Source organism: Canis aureus, chromosome 3 (genome assembly GCF_053574225.1).
Source record: "Canis aureus isolate CA01 chromosome 3, VMU_Caureus_v.1.0, whole genome shotgun sequence".
NCBI classification, from domain to species: Eukaryota; Metazoa; Chordata; class Mammalia; order Carnivora; family Canidae; genus Canis; species Canis aureus.
Genome location: NC_135613.1, coordinates 22,388,861 through 22,394,886, shown reverse-complemented (window position 1 = coordinate 22,394,886; position 6,026 = coordinate 22,388,861). Strand labels below are relative to the sequence as shown.

The 6,026-nt window shown below is 47.4% G+C and overlaps 1 long non-coding RNA gene across 1 annotated transcript in view; it reads left to right on the top strand.

Moving 5' to 3' along the window:
- The window catches only part of LOC144310288 (uncharacterized), a 65,039-nt gene that overhangs the window by 7,273 nt on the left and 51,740 nt on the right, over window positions 1-6,026 (top strand). The window lies entirely within an intron of this gene.

Genomic DNA, 6,026 nt, shown 5'->3' with positions numbered 1-6,026 from the left:
GAGACCCGGGATCGAATCCCACATCGGGCTCCCAGTGCATGGAGCCTGCTTCTCCCTCTGCCTGTGTCTCTGCCTCTCTCTCTCTCTCTCTCTCTCTGTGACTATCATAAATAAATAAAAATTAAAAAAAAAAAAAAAGAATTAGTGTTTTCATATTTTTTGGATAAACATCCAATAGTAAGATTGCTGGATCATAGGGTAGTTCTAGTTTTAATTCTTCAAGGAGCCTCTATATGGTGTTCCACAGTGGCTGCACCAGCTTGCATTCCTTCCAACAGTACACGAGGGCTCCCCTTTCTCCACATCCTCACCAAAACCTGCTGTTTTCTGTGTTGAATTAGCCATCCTGACAGATGTGAGGTGGTATCTCATTGTGGTTTTGATTTGCATTTCCCTGATGATGAGTGATGTTGAGCATCTTTTCATGTGCCTGTCAGCCATTTGGATGTCTTCTTTGGAGAAATGTCTGGTCATGTCTTCTGCCCATCCCTCCCCACCAACAGGGAAGAGGTGAGGGGCAGAGAGAGAGAGAGAGAGAGAGAATCTCAAGCAGACTCTGCAGTAAGCACTAAGCATGGAGCCTGACACCGGTCTCAATCCCACCACCATGAGATCATGACCTGTGTTGAAACTGAGAGTTGGACATTTAACCAATTGAGCCACCTAGGTGCCCCTCTTCTGTCCATTTTAACTGGATTATTTGTGTTTTTTGAAGTCTTGAGCTATATCAGTTCTTTATAGATTTTGGATATTAACCCTGTATCAGAGATGTCATTTGCAAATATCTCCTCCCATTCTATATGTTGCTTTTTATTCAGTTCTATTGACTGTTTCCTTTGCTGTGCAGAAGATTTTTATTTTGATGTGTCCTGTAACATATCTTAAAGTCTCATGTCTTCTCTTCCTAACCCCTTCTATGAATTTCTCCTGATAAGCACATAGTTGTGATGGTAGATATAGCTGTGCCCTCCACACAGCCCTGTTGCTCTGACACGTACCTCGCCCCATGTGCAATGTTCTAACGGGGAGCCACACCCCTCCCTATTGTGGGTGTTTGCATGATTTCATGTTTGTGTTACATGTTTATCTCTGTAATAGGAATATTTTATCCAGAAAGCTTTTTGTCGTATTTCAGTTTATTCAAGGCAGGTCTGGGGCAGAGAGATTTCCAGTAGTGACAAAACAGAGGCAAAGGCTATCAGCCTTTGATGACCTTTGATACATTTTAATGGCACTAAGGAGCTCCCCAGGGGAACATGAAGCACCTATGCCCAAGCAGCATCCCAGAGGCTAAAGTTTGGTAGAAATGGCCCTAGGATCTTTGCTTTTGAACTGAAAGAACTGCATGAACTCAGACTTTTACAGACATGGTGAGGAAGACATTTTTTTTTCTTTAATTTAACTTATATCACAAATTCTCTGGAGGAGAATGGCGCTTTTTTTTTTTTTTTAAAGATTCCATTCACTAATTCATGAGAGACACACAGAGAGACACAGGCAGAGGGAGAAACAGGCTCCTTGCAGGGAGCCTGATGCAGGACTCAATCCCAGGACCCCGGGATCATAACCTGAGCCAAAGGTAGACACTCAACCGCTGAGCCACCCAGGCATCCCTTGGAGAATGGCTTTATAGATGAGATTAGTATTAAGAGAATTCTTTACAGAGACTATGGAGAAAACACTTCTGCTGATTAAGGACATATCTAAAAAATAGAGAAAAATGCAAAACTTAAATTACCATGCCAATAGAAAAAAAAGACAGTTCCTGAACCATATCACCTCTTTAAACTCATACCCATTAAGTGATGGAGGAAGGTGGGTGGAGCCAAACCACAGGATACCAAGGCTGCAAGGCACCTGAGAATTCATCTCATCCAGGGCCCTTCTATAGAACATGCACATTATTCTCTGGAGTCTGGCTAACGTACAGTTTCAGGTTCAGCAGATCTGGGTGAGGCTGAGATTGTTCATCTTTAACCAGTACCCAGGGATGCCCAAAGTCACTGGTCCCTGAACCACTGAGTGGCCATTGATTTCACTAACTTGGTGAGAGTGGCTTCCCAAGCTCCTTAATTTGGAGCAAGAGTTCTCAACCTGCGCTAGACTTTAGAATCACCACAGAAGATTTTTAAAAACCCCAGTACCTAGGCTGCACCCCAGACTAATTAAACCAGAATCCTCATGCGTGGGGCCCTGGCATAAGGATGTTTTCAAAGCTCCCAGGTTCTCCAACGTGTAGCTGATGTAGATGCTTCCTTTATCTGGGCTGGGCAAGAGGACCAGGAAGACTGACCCCCCACTCTCTGAGGTCCTGGAAGTTCACAGGAAGGGTGCACACCATGGTGGACTGCCCAAAGTGGAACATTGAGGAATTTGATGTTTTTCCTGAACACACTGAGGGTAGAAGTCAGACAAAGGCCATCTTCAGGGGAAAGTATAGGCTGTGAAGGAACAGAGCTAATGGGGGAACCCCAGGTACTAGGGATATTGTATATTTCTACTAAGGTGAACATGTACATAAAATTCGCCAAGCTATAAATATAAGATTTGTGCATGCTATATATTTTCTGTATATAAACTAAACTTGAAGAAAAAAACACTAAAAGTCAAGAAAGATAAACCTATATAACAAGTGAGATGGCTGAAAAAGCATAGAAGCCCAGAAACAGAAAGAACCTCTGTAGATTAACAAGAAAATCACAAGGCAATAGAAGGGAAAATAGAGAAATATATGACTAAAAAATTGGAAAAAATCAGAGAAGCAGTTAACAAAAGATGAACCAATGAAGCAAGTCACATTAAATATGCCTACTATAAAATATAATCACTACTGTCAGCTCTTTGCTGGATTTCCTTATGGCTTTTTTCATGGTTTAGTATTGCTTTTATGTTGAATTTCATACAGGTATAGGGACAGCCTCATAATCTTTTCAGGGCTTATCTCAACCTGCCCTGGACTGGATTAAATGTCAACATTGATCAGGTGATACCTGAGAACCTGGAGGGAATATTTCTTCTAACAACACAAACTCTCAGAGGTTTTAAGCAAGGAGAATCCATGAAGTAGCCAGGGGTGGATTAAGTCAAAGACCAAAACAAGACTGACCAAGATATAACTAAAAATAAAATCAGGGCAGCCTGGGTGGTTCAGTGGTTTAGCGCCCTTTCAGTCCAGGGCCTGTTGCTGGAGACCCGGGATCCAGTCCCACGTCGGGCTCCCTGCATGGAGCCTGGTTCTCCCTCTGCCTCTTTCTCTCCTCTTTGTGTTTCTCATGAATAAATAAATAAAATCTTTTAAAAAATATAAAAATAAAATCAATGCTAAACTGTAAAATCAAAATTACATCAAAGTATTTCTTCCTCTCTTTGATGTATTGAATATCAAATCCTTTTTTTTTTTAATTTAAAAAACTATTATTTTTGGAGGAGGGAACCCAGTAAGGGGCCTGTTTTCCCAGACGAGCTAAGCACAGGTGATGACAGGGAAGCTGGTTTCAGAGACATGAAGGCATTGAACACTGCTTATCTCTATAGTGACAGACCCTTCACATGTGTGCCTGCCATGAAAGAGGCTTGGTGTGAAGGTGGGTGGTAGGTGTGTCACAGTAGGTCTCTAGGAACTCTCCTTGCAGGAGCAGGTGCAGCTCCAGGGGCTTGGCAGCCCAGAAAGCAGATGTCAAAGAAGCCAAGGTTGCTCAGGGAAGGGCATCAGAGGTGGTCTGAACGTTATGGTGCAGGTACACCTAGCAAGCCCCTCCTGACTCTGCCTCTTTTACTTGAATGTTGCTCCTGGAAATAAGTCTTATTCATTCACAATGAGATGTAAGTCATAAAATGCCTTCCCCAAGAGGGATGGAAAAGCAGGGACAGAAGTTCATACCATGGTGCAAGTGACTACCTGCATGCAGAAGCCAGAATTGATGCAGAGCTTCAGGACATGAGAGCTTTGATGCCGGGGAGGGGCAGGAAGGAGGACCCTCCAAAGCAGCAAGAGTGGGCCCCGAGCCAAATCACTACCTGCTTTGAATCTGCAGCCCTTAAAATGAGCACAGGGTAAACTCCAGGTCAGCGTTGCTATCATTATTATCATAGAGGGTATCAACGGACTGATCCATCCTTACAAGTCTGGAGTCCCTTTTAGCTGGGTGCTGAGGGAGTGTCGGCAGGTTCTGCGTGTCTCCTAGGCCATTGCAACCAAAGTGGAGAAACAGTCAACACAGGTCCTCTGAAGGGTGAGCCCAGACCCGAGGGGAAATCCTGGTAGGCAGGCAGCCCATCCTCCAGACGGTATGTACTCTGGGGATGCCCGGGACAGAGGCCAGGGAGCAGCACCCCGGGGACTCAGAATGGCTGTCCTCAGCTGTGGAATCCCCTTAGACAGGCCCCTTCCTCTCCCCACCATGCCCCCTGCCCTGGGTTCTGCCAGTGGCTCAGCATATCCACTGCACATACACCCTCCAGAACTGGGGAGACAACCACAGGTGGGTTTGGGGACCCACTGGCCGTATCACAACTAAAACCCTGCTAATCCCCTGACCTTCCGGGACCCCCAAGACACTGTGCCTCCCGGACTAATGCCAGTGCAGAGCCTGTGTCCAGGGCTCCGCCAAAACACCAGATTGCTTTCTTTCCCCGGTACAGTCGACCCGGTCAACAGCTGCTCTTCCCCTGTCCGCACCTGCTCCCTGGAGCCAACCTCACACAGCAGCTGGGATGGCCTTTCACTCCCCAAGGTCAGTGTGTCATCCTTTTGCTCAAAGTCCTTCAGAGAGGGAAATACATCTACTGTTTCAAACCTGCACACTGCTGGGCATAGGTGGGACAACAGCCCCAACTGGGGATGGACAAAGTGGACCATGTGGCCACCCATCGTTCATGGAGTGCAGCCAGAACGACCCAAGGGACTCATGGCACTCCAGTTATTGGGTTTTGGCCCCACAGTGGTCTTGTCCTGTCTTTGTGGCCCAGCCAACCAGGCCTCCCTCGGTTAGCCATATCTCTGAGCCGCTGCACACACATGGTTCCTCCTCACCTGCCTTCCTTTCTCATCTGGCTGCCTCTGAATACCGGGCCCTAGAGTAGCTCTGGCCTCTCCCCAGAGATATCCCCTTCCTGTCACCCTTGCCACACTTTGGTCTGTCATTTTTGCTGGTTGGCAAGGACAGGGCCACCCCCGAGCAGGTCCCCACTGGTGTCTGCCACGGGCACCCAGCAGACAACCGCAGATACTTGTCCAGCTCCCTGGATGCCTCCTACAGAAGAGGAAGAGTAGCTACCAGTCTACCGGGAGGCTCGGCGAGCAAAGGCAGCTTGGTGAAGCTTTCCTGAGCTGACATTTCCTGATTTGAACAACAGCCATCCAGTGGAGAAAAATGAAAAGTCTAGAGCAAAGTGCAAACCTCCATGGTTTCCCCAGATGTGAGCAGCCCCAGACTCTTTCCACGCACAGTCCCACGGCCTCTACTATTAGGGTGAAAGGTGGAGAGCGAAAGACTGGCCAGGGCCGGGACTCTGTGGGCAAAGCACAGAAGTGGGAATCCGCGAAAAGCTCCTGGAGGAACAGGCAGGGCCACCAGAGCTGTTGCGAAAATTATCGGGGTGACTGCGCTCTGGGCAGAGTAAGCCCTACATGGAGTGAGGGGTTGGTGAGCTTCCCGTGGGTGGGTGGGACTGCCACCCCAATGACCCCTTGGCCAAGGATGGAGGCTCAGGGAGCAAACCGCACGGCTGCTCGCAGCAGCCCTGGAAGGTGCCACAGCCCAGAGGAGCCCTTGCTGTGAGTCAGGTTGTACACAGAGCATCCTTCTCCACTTTCCTACCCTGATCCCCAGTTCATAGAACCAAACCCTGGTGGTACCCTGCAGAATGGCTGCCATTGGAGCCACCGATTCAACGCTGGGAACAGTGGCTGCGCCTCCCCGCCCTATGTCATACCAATGCTATTTCCTTTTATTATAAATAGGAATTTCACTCAAAGGGGTACAGCCTCATACCCCTTGGCTGCTTTGTACTTTAATCAGAGCTTT